The following is an 18,233-nucleotide window of genomic DNA, read 5'->3' as shown; positions in this document are numbered from 1 at the left end:
TTCATAGAAAGATGTGTTATTAAATGGTGAGTTCAGGCATACTAAACTTCACCTCTCTATCTTAAGACTTTGGGAAGATAGGCTGGAAAACATATTACACAGCCTCCCCATTCTGTCCTATGGGCAAGATGGCCTTTCCACAGTGAAAAACAAAATGGAAATGATTTCACTGTTAGGACATGGTACATGTCCTACCTTTCATATGCACTACACCCTCCTGCCCAGGGGGAACCCTGGACCTACCATATGGGCGTCTGATGTGCATAGAAAGGGATGGGTAAGGTCTGGCAAGTGGGTGCACTTTTCAGAAGAACTTGGCAGTTTAACAAACTGCGCGCGGGCACTGCAATGGCAGGTCTGAATTCCCTCTTTAAGGCTACTGATGTGGGTGGCACAAGTAGTACTGCAGGCCCACTAGCAGCATTTGCATTACCAGCCCTGACACACATAGCACACTTTACTAGGGACTTTACTAGTAAGGCAAACATACCTATCATGGACAAGCAATTATCCTTATACATTATACAGGGAGGACTTGCACTTTGACACTGATCAGCAGTGGCAAGGTACCCAAAGCATCTAAGTTGGCAACACCACGTCAGAAAAAGGGTCTGGGGGAAAGTAAACAGTTTAGGGAACTTTAGCCAAAAAGGGCCAAATCCTGCAACCCCCCTCACTGTGGTACCAGGATCTCCACATATCTGTGCCTCTGATGCCCTTTTTAACCTCTTAGTACCCCCATCTGATTGCCCTTTAAATGTTCCCTCTTTGGTAGTACATCAAACCATTTTAAAGCATTTGAGTACCCATAAAAAAACACCCTTCCTCTTTACCCTCCATGTGCATTCTCTCAGTAACCCAGGCGCTTCTGTCACTGTTCAGTCTTAAGTGGCCGGTTGGACGCACATTTCTTAGGTGTCCAGACACTCTGCACTCCACGCAGCCACCCTCAGCACACCCAGACCACACTTCTTTTCACTCCTCCATAATTTGTATTTTCAAACTAGAGGACAGAACGTTTTGATATATATTAACTGGGGTCTCTGTGGACAGTTTGCAATGGATTTCATTGATTTGTGTCATACTTATTCCTTCATTTCCTTCCAAAAAAGATTGATGTTGAAGTTCTGCTCATCGTTGCCCTGATGAATATTGTTGTTGCGTAGTGTTTGTCTTCGTCACACCTTTTCCCAAATACCCTTTTTCATCCATTCATCAAATCCCTAACCATCTTGTCCTGGGGTGTGTGATATATTGAGGTTGCTTAATTTACACTATAAATGGATCACACACTTGGTGAGGTGGATGTGGTCAAGGCAACACCAACTCACTTAGGGATTTTCTATTACCTGAGCAATAGCCCACGCTCGCCCCACTTACCCACCCACACATATAAGGGATTAAGATATAGAACATAACTCGTCAACATCATCATTCAGGCCATGTGTTTTGTAACTGCTTACCCTTGTCAACTCCACTCCTGACTCTGAGTCCACCTCTCCTGACTCGAGAATTAACTTTAGCCTCAATTAAATAGCTCCCCATTGCTCTGAAGAAGTGACTATTGTTACTTTTTGTTAAAATATGAGGTATTATTTGCTTTGGTGTGTCATGGTAGAAGTAGTATGGTCGCAGTATTTGTGAAGCTATGATATCAACATATACCCACCCGCTCTGTGTTTTTCTTTCAATTTATTCGCCTATGATGGAAATTTCTTTTGAATAATCCTACAGTTGGAGCTCACCTAGGTTTGAGTGGTACCTCGCTTATTGTGATGCCTTTCCGATTAGAGTACGAACCTGCTTCTACCACTAGCACTATTAAGAAGGCATCGTGGGAAACCATGCAGTAGGTTTTGCAAGATACAGACCCTCGCTACATCTGTTCAGGTAATAAAACTATGTAGTGAAGTCAACTAGTTTAATTAGTCAGTAACTAACTTCAACAGTGGATTTGGCTTTTCTTCCTTGTTCATATAGGTTGTTGTAGGCAATACAGGCAACAACAGCATACCCTACTCCTCTAATGGTCAATAGCACAGTTACAGAGGATAGTATGACATGTGTATAACTAACTATACCTACATTTTGTGCACTTTGATAAGCATGCAGTTTAAAAAACAGTCTGTGCAAAAATGCAGCAGTACAAAGAAAAAGTAAAACACAAAAAAACTACAATAATGTAGAATAATTGTTCACTTTCCTTGATTTTACCAATAAAACCCCTCCCTCTCTACCCGCAACAGGCCCACCCCTCTCCTGAAACAAATCACCCCATCCCTACCCAATGTTCAAAGAAAATTCAAAAGGTCCAAAGCCAAAATAACCCTCAACTCCCTTTCCAAATCCCACCCTCTCCACCCACAACAAAAGTCCCTCTCACTAAAACAAAATATAAAAAAAAGCCTAGAAGAGGGCGTTCTCCACATGGGTCCAGAGCTCATCCTGGTTCGGCTCCCGATATGCCATCTAACGGGCCAGGCACACCAGATACTGCAGGATACAGCACTAAAATTGGTGGTCTGAGTGGGAGAGGGGGCAGCATTGTTGCTGTCCTGGCATATAGGTGGACCAGCAGGAGTAGCTACATCAAGAGAAAAAGACAAATTGTAAACAGTGCACTGTGCAAGCACTTGTTTAAAATTATATAGCGGCACAGTAGCAGTGTATTGCTGGTCCCCTAGGGCCATTGAAATTTGACATGATTATGAGTCACAGAGACATTTTTACTCACAAATGGCTCACATAAAAGCACTGACTTCAAGAAAGGAATTAAAGCAGAAATAGAGCACACCCGATTATTTTTTTTCTTTTAAAGGATTTGCTAGTAAAAAACTAAAAAGACACTTTGTGTGGAAAAATAAATTACCTCTCACTAATGAGTAAGGCATTATGAACTATGGAGTACAAGTATTCTTGTTGTGCTAAATAATGGAGGCCTGCTAGCTAGTGCATCTGGTACATTGCCACTCTCAGAGGGAAACCTTACTGACACACTATCAGAAGACGGCAGCTAGGGCAGCTGTAATGGATAATTATCTCACTTTAATTCCAATGGTCATGCTCTTCTCTAGATGCTTTTCAATTCTACACTCACTCTAAAGAGACAGATGAATAATAGTTATAGTACACCGCACACGTCACGTATAAAACATGGGGAAAATGAATCACTGCAATCTAAGTAAAGGAACAATATATATAGATTGTATTTGGCATGTTCGTCACAGAGTATCACATATGCAAAACTCCAAATCTGACACTTAGCCCCACTTTACTCTCTGGCATGCAGTAAGGAAAGGAAGCTTAACATATACTACTGCAGGGTAAGTTAGAGTGATTAGGCCAGGTAGGTAGAGGTTTTGCTATAGACTAGTTGGGTGTCACGGATCATCATCATGTGCCTCAGATTTGGCTTAGTCAGTGACTGTAGTTTACAAATGCCGAGAGGGCAAAATTTAAACAGGCCTAAATCTGTTATGGAAGTCATGAAATATGTGAATCGCGTGGCTAGAAAAATGTGCTATATGCCAAAAATTGAATTTTCAATTTTTTTTGTAGGCTGGAGCAGAACTTAGGAAAGAATAAAGGAGTGAAGTACTAAGACGTGACTGAGTGGGCACTAGGAGGGAAGGAAACACACCTTCTTTTCAGCTTGCAATGCATTGACAACTTTGTAAATATTGAATTAACAGAAGGCGATGCATATTGCACCGGCAATACTGTAGTATTGGTTTGGAACATGCTGTGGTTAGGTCATGAGTGGTGAATGGTGTTGGCAGGTAGGTAATGAATGATGATGGGTGGGATACATATCTGCCTCACTTAACAAATACAATGACAAAGGGACTAACAGGAAACTAAAATACTCCCCACTTTGAGCCAATGCTTTAATAAAACGAAGCAAGAGAAGTAGGTGAACATGCCTCTCCTGTAGAAGAGCTCCCCTTATTTCTCCATCAAAGCAAATATTCATTCATCCTTTCATTGTTCTATTCACCCATGGAAACCTACAACTTAAGATTTACATTCTCTCATTCAGTACCATTCCAAACCTATTCCTCCAACTGTATATCCATCATCCATCCATCACTCCATCCATTCATCCATCCATCCATCCACCTATCCTCCACTTTAACCATCCTTTCACCTATCCATCCATTTACCCACCCACGCATCCTTTCATCCATCCATCCTTTCACCCATCTTTTGATGCAAAGGTTAATCTTTTCACCCATCCACACTTTCATCAACCTAGGCATCCTTTCACCCATATACCCTTTCACCCATCCTTTCGCCCAACCATGTGTCCTATTACCCAACAATGTATCTTTTCTCCCACCCACGCATCCTTTCGCTCATATATCATTTCACACATCCTTTTCTTTTAACGTTCCACCTCTTTCCCTTTTCCATCAACCCATCAGTTTTAGTGTTCATTATGAGCGTTTGTCTGCTGAGTTGCAGATATGTTATGTTATGTTATGTTAAAATGGGACTTTTATAGCGCAACGGCTACTCCAAAGGAGTGTCCCGGCGCTTTGAGCTCCAGACCAAGGAAAAAGAGCTGAAAAACATAACACTAAAAGAGCAAGGGCCTATAAGAGGGGACAGATTATCCAGCGAACAGCCAGGTTTTTAAGTCTTTCTTGAAGGCAAGCAGGTTTGCGGTGTTTCGCAAGGACACCGGTAAAGAATTCCATAGCTGAGGAGCAAGGAATCTGAAGGACCGGCCGCCTAGCCGGGCCCTTTTGACGCGTGGCACCCGAGCTAGAGCCAAAGCTTCTGACCTGAGGGATCGTACAGGTCGATAGAAGTCCAGCCTCCTCTGAAGATATTTGGCACCATTGCCGTGCAAGGCCTTATGAGCGAGAGTCATGGCCTTGAACAGTATCCTCTTCCGCACCGGAAGCCAGTGAAGGGATACAAGGAGATTGGAGGCACTGGTGCGGCGGTGAAGGCCGAAAATTGCACGCGCAGCAGCGTTCTGGGTGACCTGCAAGCGCTGGAGGAGGTATTCAGGCAGGCCCAGATAAAGGACATTTGCATAGTCCAATCTGGACCCTATGAGTGCCTGAACAGTGATCCTCCGATGTTCCTCCGAGAGAAGGGGAAAGAACTTGCGTAGCATTTTGAGGATCCCAAAGCATGTTCCCGTAAGAGTGGAAACCTGGGATTTGAGCGAGAGCTCGTTGTCAATTTTAACTCCCAGGTTCTTTGCCCACTTAGAGGAGTGAGCGGGAGGGAACATGTCAGTAGGCCACCATCCCTGCCAATCTGGTTCCGATGGGCATCCGAAGAATAGTATTTCGGATTTGTCCGAGTTGCACTTGAGGCTGTTGTGTGAAAACCAGCTAAAAACAGCCCCAAGGCACTCACGGATCCCTTCTCCATCGAACTCTTCGCTCTTACGACAGGTGAAAAGGAGCTGGGTGTCGTCAGCATAAGAGACGATCCGGGCCCCGTAGGACTCCGCCAGTGTCGCCAGAGGGGTCATAAGGATGTTAAATAGAGTGGGGCTCAATACAGAGCCCTGAGGCACTCCGACTCCCAATGGCGGCATCTCGGCGGACCCGGGAGGGACCCAGACCGTCTGCCGGCGGTTGGCCAGAAAGGAACTAAACCAGTTGAGCACCGTCCCCCCTAGTCCGATGTCATGAAGTCTAGTGAGGAGATCCTCATGGGGGACGGTGTCAAACGCCGCCGACAAGTCTAACATAACTAACATCACCCTGCCTCCCGTGTCCAGCGCCTCCTTAACGATCTCCGATACTTCCAGGAGCGCCGTCTCGGTGCTTAAGTTGGAGCGGAAGCCCGATTGGGATTCATGAAGTAATTCATTAGACTCCAGGAAGTTGGACAGCACGCTGTGCACGTGTTTCTCCAGGATCTTAGTCAATGCTGGAAGGAGCGAAATTGGCCTGTAATTGGAAGGCGCCTCTGGGTCGAGATTAGGCTTCTTGATCAGGGGGATGACCATAGCTTGCTTCCAGGCCTGGGGCAGGCAACCCTGACTCAGGGAAAGATTGAGGATAGGATTAGCTATGGGGTTGATAACATCTGCCATTTTCGCTAGGAATTTTGCTGGGCACGGATCTAACGGTGAGCCCGATTTAAGGTTCCTCATCAAGGCTAAGGATGTGGCAACCGGAAGGGGAGGAAAGTCTAACAAGGCTGGGCCTGGGGGAGATAAGGAGGCTGTCTCAGTCGGCACCGCAGACAGATCGTCTGGAGTTCTCGACGGGAAAGAGTCCTGAATTTGCCTGATTTTGGTGGTAAAGAAGTTGGCAATAGTGTTAGCCCAGGTCTCCACCGGAGCACCCTGAGTAGAGATTGACTGGGGGCTGGTAAATTCACGCACGATTGAGAAAATCTCCTTACAGGAATTAGCTGCGTCTTCAATCCTTTTGGCGAAATAACATTTCTTGCCCTGAAGAACTAGATCATGGTATGACTTCATCATGATTCTATAGCGTTGTTTAGCCTCCGGCTCATACTGGGCTCTCCAAGCCCGCTCAGCAACTTTGCATTGCCTACGGGCGTGGGCTAATTCCTCCGTAAACCAGGGGGCAGAGATCCGTAGGGCAGCGGACCTGGGTGGCTGTAAGGGAGCGAGCTCATTAAGTCTGGCAAGAAGCCAGGATTGCAGGCTCTCCAGATCTTTCTCCAGGTCGCCCGTACAGGACACAGGGTGATCTGCCAGAGCATGCGTAAGCATATCTGGGGTCACCCGGTGAAGTGCCCTATAACTGCTGCCCTGCTGCCTCGTGGCACTGGTCGGAGAAGCCGCGGTAGATGGTATTTCAAAATGGGCAAGATAATGATCGGACCAAACGACTGGCAGAAGTGTTACGGCCATGATAGGTGTGGTGGAAAAGACCTGATCAAGTGTATGACCTTTGTCGTGGGTCGGACCAGAAAGATAGGGGGAGAGACCTAGGGTAGAAGCGATATCCAGCAATTTTATGGCATCCTGGTCGTTATGGTCGTCCATATGGAAATTAAAGTCTCCCGCCAGTAGGCACCGCTCCGATCTAAGGACAAGGACCGACATGGCCTGCTGGAGATCATCAAGAAAGGGTCCCACTGGGCCCGGAGGTCTGTAAACAATCATACCCTTCAGCGATTGTTGCGGCGATAGGGAGATGGTAAAAGCTAGGGAGTCAGCCCCTGCAATATTGTGAGTATGCGTGACCGTACACGAAAGAGATTTTTTCACAACCAAGGCAACTCCTCCTCCCCTGCCTTTGCCTCTGTCCTGACGATGGATGGTATAGTCAGTGGGAATGGCTGCCACAATGTCCGGGTGGGAGGAATCATTGAGCCATGTCTCAGTGAGCATCAAACAGGTGGGACTGGTCGTCGAAAGGAGATCAAAAATCTCTTGAGTGTGTCGGTGTAACGACCTCGTATTGAGGAGTAAACAAAGGTGTTTAATGCTACCCTCCTTTACAGGGATAGGGGAAGGGAGGGAGCGAACAGGGTGCCAATGGCATACAGGGCACTTATGTTTACCCCTATATCGACCAGGAAAAACTGAGTGACACGACGTATTCCTGTTGCGCAAAGAGTAGAGCTCCTGAGCGGAGTAGGAAAGCATAGTGGCCAGAGGTACCTGCCACGCCAAACGCCTCCGGGACGCTGACGGGCGCAGACGGGCAGGACTCTGGCACGACTCCGGCGCGACCGCTGAACGCGTCCGCTGCGCGGAGAAAGAGGATAGCTTTTTATAGCGCTGCTAGAGCGCGAGGGTGAATAATCCTACCCCCAAGATGGCGGCCAAAGTGAGATCCCAGCCCTCGGCGTCAACACTCAGCCGAGGGCGGTCTCAGAGTCCCAGGCAAAGGAGGGGAGAAGGCGAAGCGCTTACAAGCGCTGGGAAGTCTAAATGGCAAGCAGCGCTGTGCTCCTACACGCATATAACACAAGCGCGAGCACGAGCTGCAAAAGGCAAAAAGCACACAATTAAAATAACAGCATGAAAGTCTCACACGCTAAGTTTTAAAAGGCCAAAGAAAAGTAAGGAGACCTCCCGGCTTCCGCCTCAGGAGGGAAAAGGTAGGTAGCAGTTGGTAATCACCTGCTGGATGTTCCGTTTCCCTTTTATAGCGCTGCTAGAGCGCGAGGGTGAATAATCCTACCCCCAAGATGGCGGCCAAAGTGAGATCCCAGCCCTCGGCGTCAACACTCAGCCGAGGGCGGTCTCAGAGTCCCAGGCAAAGGAGGGGAGAAGGCGAAGCGCTTACAAGCGCTGGGAAGTCTAAATGGCAAGCAGCGCTGTGCTCCTACACGCATATAACACAAGCGCGAGCACGAGCTGCAAAAGGCAAAAAGCACACAATTAAAATAACAGCATGAAAGTCTCACACGCTAAGTTTTAAAAGGCCAAAGAAAAGTAAGGAGACCTCCCGGCTTCCGCCTCAGGAGGGAAAAGGTAGGTAGCAGTTGGTAATGATAGAAGATAGAAGAGGCCATTAAAAACGTAACCACGATGTAGCGGCTAAAGTGAGTAATTGTCAATAAGCAAGCAATGTGACTTACCACCGCCAGCCCCTGCTGCCGCTGAGACTCTTCAACCGTCACCAGGTCTGCTGAAGTAGAGCTGCAACTGGCTCCAGCATTAGTGGTATATGCATCTAGAAAAAACATTACGCATTTTAGGTGCCAGATATGCCTACCCTTCCTTATTTTCTTTACAAAATACAACCGCAATACTTCACTACAGTTCAGTTAGCATTATCCTCTATCAAAAATATCACTTTGGACATTTTGTTGGTTGATCGTGTTAGAAAAGCCAGGTGGTCAAGCCAACCAAAGACTTCTCATACTGGAGGACATATGGACTTTGTTGGCAGATGCAATGGGACCGTCCTCATACTACTTTCCTGCCATGCTGCACTGTCATTGAAACTGCTGGTATGCTACTGTATACATGAGTGATAATACTTTCAACACAACATTGGGGAAATCCACCATGACCGTGGCCACTCTCCCGTCTTACTTTTTGAGAATTATCTATAGCAAGGAAAATAAATCCTTCTCATCAAACATGCATAGAATAGCTTACTTGTGGATGCAATCTTCACAGTAGAGTACCTGCCCTAAAATCTGTTCTCTTCGTCTTACAGTACCAGCCCAAAAGCTAGGGGAGAGGGAAACCTTTTTTTTCTGAGTTTTTCTAGAGCGCGAACTTGACCCGAATCGGGTATCAGAGCGCTTTACATAGCACCAGTTGCAGTCACACGAGGACACATTATTATTATTTTTTTGTTAGGCATGGGGAGATTAAGGGATTTGCCCAGAATTACAGGATGTTCAGCGTAGTTGCCAAGACTCAAACCCACTTCCCCAGATTTGAGGACGAACGCCCTAGCCGTTAGGCCAACTCCTCTCCCCAACCTTACTGACACAGTAAAAGAAAGGTACAGACTAGTATAGACAGGAGAAAGTCTGCTACGAAAACATGAAATATAGAACAACACTAGGATAATGCAGGGATAACAATAATTTACCAACCTTAGATAGAGAAAAGAGGAGTAGGAAAAAAGGAGGCAAGCACAGTAAAAAAAAAAGCAAAAATTATTAATAATGTTAACTGGAGGACTTATTGGGGCCAAGAGATCCATCAACTGCAGCGCTGGTGGTGGCACCCCTGGCTCCCTGACCCACCTCCAAAACCCTCTTCTTGCCCTTGGGGGCTGATGTAAGAAATAAAGAAGATAAAAATATATATATTAGGCATACAGTTAAGCTACCCAAAATTATTTTGACAGTCAAAGGTAAATGCAGTAACGTTGCGCTGTTCTAACACACATTGCCTATAGTTAGGTTTTCCTGTTTTCAGTTTGTATTTTTGGTAAATTCTGGTGGGGTTTTTCCAGTGTTTTCAATACCTTAAAAAACCGTGGTTATCAGTGGTTACATATTTTTGCACCATTAAAAACAACAGAAACAGTGTTTTCAGGTGTTTATGGAATGTTTTGCTTTTAATTATTGCTTTCTTTCTGCACTGATAGTGAATGTGTATAGACAGCATGTGCACAGGGTATATGAGGTCCAAATACATTTTTACAAATCGAACTTACTGTAGCACACCATACATTTCTTCTTTAGTGAGTCTTTGGTAATGTGTGCTCGCTCTTTCCTTCCTATGTAAATATTTAACTGTGAAAAGGCCCTCTCAACATTGGCACTTGAGACGGGCAACGCCAAAACATCCAGTATACAATTTGCTAACTCCGGCCACTGACATAGCTTTCCATGCCAATACTAGTGCACCTGAAGATTGTGATGCTCTAGAACATGTTTTGCAACATATGCATTGAATCGGGCACATATGTCCTTAGTTATTGAAGCTGTCAAAAATGAAGCAGTACTTTTCAAAGTCTGGAGAAAATTCAGAATGGATCTAAAACTTGTGCAGAGTACGTCAGTGAGGTTTCATTCACCTCAAATGCCAAGGTTGGCGAAGAGACATTTCAATGCATCATTACAAGCCATTTCCTGTAGACTGTAAAATAAAATTTCCTGAATTGCTCCTCAACATTTCTTTGCTTGCCATGTGGTAAGAATTCAAATATGAATCATGTTGCAGTGCCAAAGTCACTGAAAGTGTTGCCCAGCCAACTCTCAAGGACATGTTTCACATCTGCACCAATTATGCTGAACACTTGGTAGACAAGGGAGTTTTCAGAATCCAGTTTTTTTATATGTCCGATGCACCAGTCATGTTTTCATGTAAAAATATAAGCATGCAGTAGACTGTACTTTTTCACATCACTATCATCAATATATGACTGAAGATCATCACATTTCTTGCCATTGGCATCATCTCTAAGCAAGAATTCTGTAAATGGCTGTCACATCGATAATATAGTATTCACAGGCTCTAGGACTGAGAACCAGCGGCTATATGACATAGTTAGGATGACTCTTTCTTTGATGCCACACAAAGAACAAAATGAGAAATATTAGCATGTTAGATCCTGGGCGTACCAAAATAGTGCACCAAACTGGACTACAAAGTCAATAGCCTACTTCATGAACTCTGCAGATTGCAAAGATGCTTTCAAGATACCATCTCGCAAGTGACAAGGATCTCTTACAGATAAACACTTCAGATCAGGTATTGATTTTGACACGTCATCATACAACTTTTTCATCTACTGCAAATGCAAACAATATCACTCCAATCTTTATTGAACTTGCTAGGAACTTTTTGCAGCAGCATTCCAAGTGGCACTGCATTACATGTTTACCAAACGTCTGTGTCATGTTTTCACCACTATCACAGATGCTTGGTGACAACACTCTTTTCACATATACCTCTCACTACACCTTGCATTGAATGTTTAAAGCCTGAGTTGTTTGGCATTCACCTACAATCAATAATGACTCGCTAGAAAAGGGGGCTGATGTATCAAAGGATTTCACCCATTCTTTGTCTGTGGGTAAATGTGATGGTACATATTGAGAAATTGTCTTATGAAACCAGCCATTTTCCCTATTGGTGAAATCAAATGTAACCAAAATATCAAACATGATTTTGATATTTCCTGATTCTCTACAGTTTACAAAATAACTAAATAAGACCTAAAACATGCTTCTAAACAATGCATCCTTAGACCAAAGACAACAGAACTTACAAAAGCAGAAGGAAGAAGAAACAATTTTTAGTGACATCCCTAAACAAGTAGAATAATGATAGCCCAGTCTTTCTAGCTGCTGCCTTGTCTAACAAAGTTGCGTTTTACTGGCCCTTTCAGGTAGAAATAAAGATGACTCTTTCACTCATCTTTTCCTTTCTTTTAATGGCACTTAAGTTGTGGTGGTGAAGGTGTTTTTTCAGTGCTTATATGTTTACACAGGTGATGGCTATTTTCCTTTCTGTGGGGTTTTATCAGGTTGACCTGTTCCTAATTTCCTACGCCTAAAACCTAGTCCATATCATCTAATGCTGAACTACCTTTGGAGCTACTAGTTGCATTGCAGCAAATGATCTTTGCTTCTCAGCTCATTCTCAACTCCCTTTGATGGGCCAACTCAGTCTCCCTTTGTTTCACTACATTGACGCATAGTACACATCACTGGGAGATTGCTTGGTACCGTACAAGCTACATAAAGAAAGGCACATAGAACACTAACTCATAATGCTTATTCCACTATCTTAGTGACAGGGCAGAGGATCCTGCATGACTTCTTAAATATTCAGACCAAGCAAGTGCTGACGAGTATGATTAGGTAGCATTGAGCACCTGGTTAGCTCAAACTGTTTGGCATAATATTTGTGATGTAAACTTAACCTACCTTTGAGTGTGAGCAGCATGCTATTTTGATTTTTGTTAGCATTGTAGAAGACAATAACTAAATAGTATATCACCAACGCACACAACCTCGAGGCCCAGCAGCTTGAGCAGGTCCTTCTCCCTGTCGAGGATTTCGGCCTAGCGGTGCATCTACTTCTGTTGGGTGTGCACCATCCCCAACAGTAGCTGATGCTCCTGCAGGGCATACCCACTCCTAGACCTACCATCTGCTGGCAGCATGGAAGGGAGGTGGCGCTACCCGTAAAAAAAGGGGCCACCTCCACCTCTGAAAAACTTTATTGGGCTGCACACCTTGATGGTGCCGGCAACTAAAAGGTAGGCAGGTAGCAGCCACACTACTGCCACCTCTCCCTCCTCGCCCTGCCCTGCTATGGTGCTAGGTTGAGAAAAAAAAGAAATAGGAAAAGGAAGAAATGAATAGAAGAAGTAAGGAAGAGCTAAGAACATAACAGAAACACCAAAAAAGTACAAAAATGTCAAGGAATAAGAAAAAAAACAACATTGCAAAATACTCAAACATAAAGACACACATGAATAAAATAAAGGTTAATGAGGAGCAGATGAGGGGAATAGCGGAGGTCTGTAAAGATTTAAGTAGGATAGAAAAATAAGGCCTAGCACATACAGAGATATGGAAAGCAGGTAAAATTAAATGGCTGCGCCAATGCAGACTGCGTGGTTCCGCTCATGCTGATTTTGCAGTGCAGAAGAGCGCACCGCGCTACTGCCATGTAAAAAAGCAGCATGTACGAGTAGACTAGCACTTCAGCCCACTAGCCGAGTTTGCGGAATCTCGTAAAGTTTTTGGGGCATTCCATGGAATTCAACGGGGCAAAACTCTGCAAATCCCGCCCAGGCCTATCTGTAACATAAAAGTCAAACAACCTATGAACCAAGTGTTTTGGTCCAATAGACCATGTTTGCACAATTGCCTGCTAACTAGGCTGTGATGTTTGTGAGAAGTTGGCCTGGCATATGCTGTCCACTATTCTAGTGGGCACCTTGCACCAGTCCAAATGACCCTTATTGATGGTAGGTTTAAAGGCAACTTATATAGAAAGCTATCCTAGTGGTAGCTGTGGAGAGCAGCCTTCAGGCTAAGTCTTGAAGGAATGTAAAGCAGCTTGTTTTACCAGTCTATAATCTCATGAATGACCAAATGAAAGGAGAACCACACCAGGTATATATAAATACCATGTATGTATTTATTATAAACACATCCCTCAAGTCTCTTTATGAGGCTATAGGCAAAAGCACATACAGTAAACTTATTTAGCACACAGTAAATTAGCACAATATAACTTGAGCCCTAGGGGCGTACCAAACTATATATTAAGAAAGTGGTATAGGGGGGAGGAGCTTCGCGCGCATCCGAGATGGCCGCGTGAGCACAGGGCTCCCGAGATCCCTCGCTGCCTCCCGCATTTATCCTGGATAATATCCTGATTTGGTGGAAGGTCTTTGAAGACACAACCGGCTGATGTACTAGCAGGTTTTTGGGTCGGAATCGGACACAGGGTCCCCGAGTTTTGCCGTCCTGAACTTTGCGGCCTTCTCCGGGGAACAGCCTGGACCTTGAGTTGTAGCAGTGCCCAGGTCGTAATTTAACAACAACGGCCAGAGGGGATCAGACCACAGCCTCACTTCACTTTCGGTTTCGTTTCTCCAGCGCACTGTCTCCTATCTGCGGTGTGTCTGTGGATCGGACGAGCTCCGATGCCAGCTCATTAAGCTTCGAGCTAGCGACTGTTTGGCTGTGGACTCAAATTGGCTCAACTTCGCCTCCTGTATTCTTGTGTGTGATTTTAAGGAGCCATTTGGACCAGATCCCAAGCCTCCCTCCGGGGTACCCGGCTCGCCATGACGGGCAAGCCTGAGAGTGAGAAACGGAAAGTCAAGACCACCACCCGTGGAGGTTCAACCCAGACGAATGTCATGGATCGCTACACACTTTCTAAAGGATCCCCTGGTGGCTCACCTAAGACCCGGGAGGAGGCTGTCGACGAACCTGCTGTATTGGCGGAATTAACGTTACAGGACGTGATGGGCGCCATTGCTGGTATTCAGTCTTCTATTGGCCAACAGTATGAAGCCTTGGCTCTGAAGTTGGACACGGTGGCTACTGATGTTAACCTCATTCGAACTGATTTGGCCAAGACGAACGAGAAGGTGAAGTCATTGGACCTAAAGACATCCAGCCTTACCACGGATGTGTCCGACTTGCAAACAGAAGTGCGCAACCTTAGATCTGCTAATGACTTTTTTGCTCGTTGCTTGGAGGATTTTGAAGGCCGTGCACGGCGCAACAACGTGCGTATTATTGGGGTCCCGGAAGATTCTAGTTCACTCGCCACTGATCTTCGAGTGGAGGACCTCATTCTTAATCATCTTGCACCCAAAGGCCTGAGCAAATTCTTTGCCATCGAACGTGCACACAGAGTGCCAGGGGGACAGGCAAAGCCCGGTTTTCCTCCCCGTCCAATTATTGCACGGATCTTCAACTTTAGAGATCGCGACGCCATTCTGCAGGCGGCACGGAAGAGCGGCCCTACGCAGTTCGAGAACGCTGCTCTGAACTTTTATCCGGACTTTTCTCAATCAGTCCAGAAACAACGAATGGGATTTCAAGGCGTGAAACGGCGACTAAGAGACATGGAACTAAAATACGCTATGTCATTCCCGGCCCGGCTGCGTGTTGAATATGACAATCGAACATTCTTCTTTGTCAGGCCTGAGGAAGCGAGTGACTGGTTGGACACTTTGCTGGCTCGCCGTGCTGGCCAGGAACATGCTGGTGGTGCTGAGGGGGGACTGATGGACCAAGAATGATTATGGTGCCTGTGTCCGGAACACTATTCCACGTGACCAGCTGAGGCTCACTGACTTCTTTGGTCATTCCATTCGTATCTTGGGGGGTAGCGGGGCTGGCGGGACCCTTTCCTCCTCTGGGATTTTCTTTGTGTAGATTAGTTCTTTGTTTGTAAGTGTTAGGGTGACAGGCACACTGCAAATTGGGGTGGCTTTTAAGTCAGTGCAGGGGTGCAGGGTAGGGGAGAGTTGTGTTGGGAACCTTGGGGGGAGGAAGGGACATGTTTTGGGATTGTTTGTCTTTTCTTTTTCAAGGCAAGGTACTTTCATTATCTTTGACATTGGTGTGATGCTCGTTTTGCGATGGGAGTTCATTGTGGATCTAGATGGGGTAGAGGGTTGAGGGTATTATGTTGGAATGTGAATGGGTTGGGTGATCGGATAAAGAGAGGGGTGGTTATGCAGCTGTTGCGGCGCCTTTCGCCTGATGTCGTTTTGCTACAAGAGACTCATTTAATAGGAAATACTAGTCACGCTATTAATAGACGGGGTTATCGTCTTGCTGCCCATTCCGGATTTACATCTAGTTCTAGAGGGGTGGGTATTTTGCTTAGGGTTTCCCTCCCCCTCGAGATTGATGATGTGATCCTTGAGGCCAGGGGTCGATATGTTGCACTTGTTGGGCGGTGGGAGGGAAAACCAATTTCGTTGGTGTCGGTGTATGTCCCCCCAGGCTTGCAATCACGACATTTACGGACCTGGGGCGGATGGTTCTGGGTCTCCCGGAGGGTGTTTTGATATTGGGTGGTGATTTTAACTCCGTAATTTCTGGCAGAATAGACGGATATCCGCCCTGAGATGTTCCTGCTGCCCAAACCTGGTTGGCTGACTTCCTGGAAACATTGGGACTTATAGACTGTTGGAGACTAATGCATCCAGAGCAAACACAGTTTACTTTCCATTCGGGAGCTCATGGTAGTCTTTCTAGATTGGATTATATCCTGATACCGGCTGCCCTGTCCCCCTCGATTGGAGAGATTAGACACTTGGCCCGGGGTATATCAGACCATTCCCTTATTTGGTTTCACTTTAATCTTAGCATCGGCGCCGAAGGGAGGGTAGCCCCGATTAACCCCTGGTATCTTCTTAACCCTAAGACTCGCACTGAATTGATTAAATCATTTGATCTGTATTTTACTGAGAATGCTGGTTCTGTATCCTCGCCTGTTTCGTTATGGGAAGCTTTTAAGACTGTGATCAGGGGACAGGCATTGTCTTTGGTGGGGTGTGCTAAGAAATGTAAGAATGAGGCAATTGTTCAGCTCAAGACTGAAATCACAGACCTGGAGACAGCATTGGAACGAGGGGCGTCTCGAGAAGCATTACATGTCCTCCGCCTTAAACAATTAGAATATAAAACTTTGGTTACTGATGCGGCAAAGACGATGAGTAGGGAACAGCAGGGACGGCTATATGATGTGGGTGATAAAGCAGAAAAATTGATTGCCTGGCTGGACAGAAGGGAGAGAGCGAGTCGAGTGGTTCCGGTGATTGAGACATGTGGTGGTGTGCGTGTAACGGACCCTGTTGAAATTGTTGAATGCTTTGCTGATTATTTTCGAGAGGTCTATACCTCGGTGTCCGACAGGCCAGAGGAGGATTCGCAGTTGTTGCTTCGAGATATAGCACTTCCATGTTTGTCGGAATCGGATCGTGACTGTTTGGATGCCACGCCCTCGGTGGATGAGGTGGCTCTCGCGCTACGCTCCATTCGTTCCGGCAAGGCTCTGGGTCCCAATGGCCTTCCTGTTAAATTACGCCCTGATACTCTTGCTCCCTATCTCCGTGATATGTTTTTGGCTGCGGGAAACAGTGGCTCCCTCCCCAGAGATCAGCGTCTTGCGACTATTGTCGTGATCCATAAGGAGGGTAAACCACGGGATCGCTGCTCGTCTTATAGACCTATTTTGCTCTTAAATGCGGAGCCCAACTGCTTGCTAATCGTTTGATTACGGTTATTAGCGACCTGATTCATCCGGATCAATCGGGTTTTATCCCGCACCGTAACACGGCATTAAATCTGCGACGTTTGCATGGTGTTCTCGCGATGGCCCCGACGCTGCAAGAACCGGCCATCTTGGCATCCTTGGACACCACGATGGCCTTTGATACAATCGAATGGTCTTATCTTTGGGCGGTACTCGCCAAATTTGGATTCGGCGCTGATTTTATTGGTTGGGTCAAACTCCTGTATGAAACGCCACTGGCACAGGTGGTGGTTAATGGCCGTGTCTCCGTGCCTTTTACTCTTGGGAGGAGCACGCGGCAGGGTTGTCCGTTGTCCCTGCTCCTCTTTGCTTTGGCGTTGGAGCCACTCGCCGCTTGGCTACGGTGGGAATCTTCGATGAAGGGTATACGCTGGACGCCGGAATTCGAAGATCGCATTTCCTTATACGCGGATGATATTTTATTATACCTTACATCTCCCCAAAAATCGCTCAACGTATTGTTTGACGTACTTAACTCCTTCGGGAAGAACTCAGGCCTTATAATTAATTGGTCGAAATCCTACGTTTATGTACTTGCGGGGGATGTCCCTCATTTGCCCCGGGGCTGTCCCATCCAGTTGTCGCAGTCTGGCTTTAAGTACTTGGGTGTGTTTATGTCGTTGGATCCGGCGGTTCGCTATGAACGTAATTTACTCCCCCCACTCCAAAGGTTGCGCTCCGATGTAGCGCGTTGGCGTAAATTACCGTTATCTCCCCTAGGGCGTGCGGCCCTTTTTAAAATGATGTCCTTACCGCGTATCCTATACGCACTTCAGAATAGTTTTGATGTCATCCCGTCGAAATATTTTCGGGAAGTAGAATCAATGCAGAGGCAATTAATATGGGACGGACGTTCACGCATCGCTCTTCCAAAATTGACACTTCCCTGGTATGATGGCGGTATAGCGCTCCCGGATATTCGTAGGTATTATTGGGCCTCCCACCTTGCTGCCATCAACCACGGGATGTATGGCCCCACCTTGCTGCCATCAACCTCGGGACCTACCGCCATAGCCGTGCGGGTAAACATGAGCGCTAAATCCGCTCCGCTCGC

Source organism: Lissotriton helveticus, chromosome 3_1 (assembly GCF_964261635.1).
Source record: "Lissotriton helveticus chromosome 3_1, aLisHel1.1, whole genome shotgun sequence".
Lineage (NCBI taxonomy): Eukaryota > Metazoa > Chordata > Amphibia > Caudata > Salamandridae > Lissotriton > Lissotriton helveticus.
The sequence above is the reverse complement of the archived record's forward strand: the minus strand, read 5'-3'. Positions refer to the sequence as shown.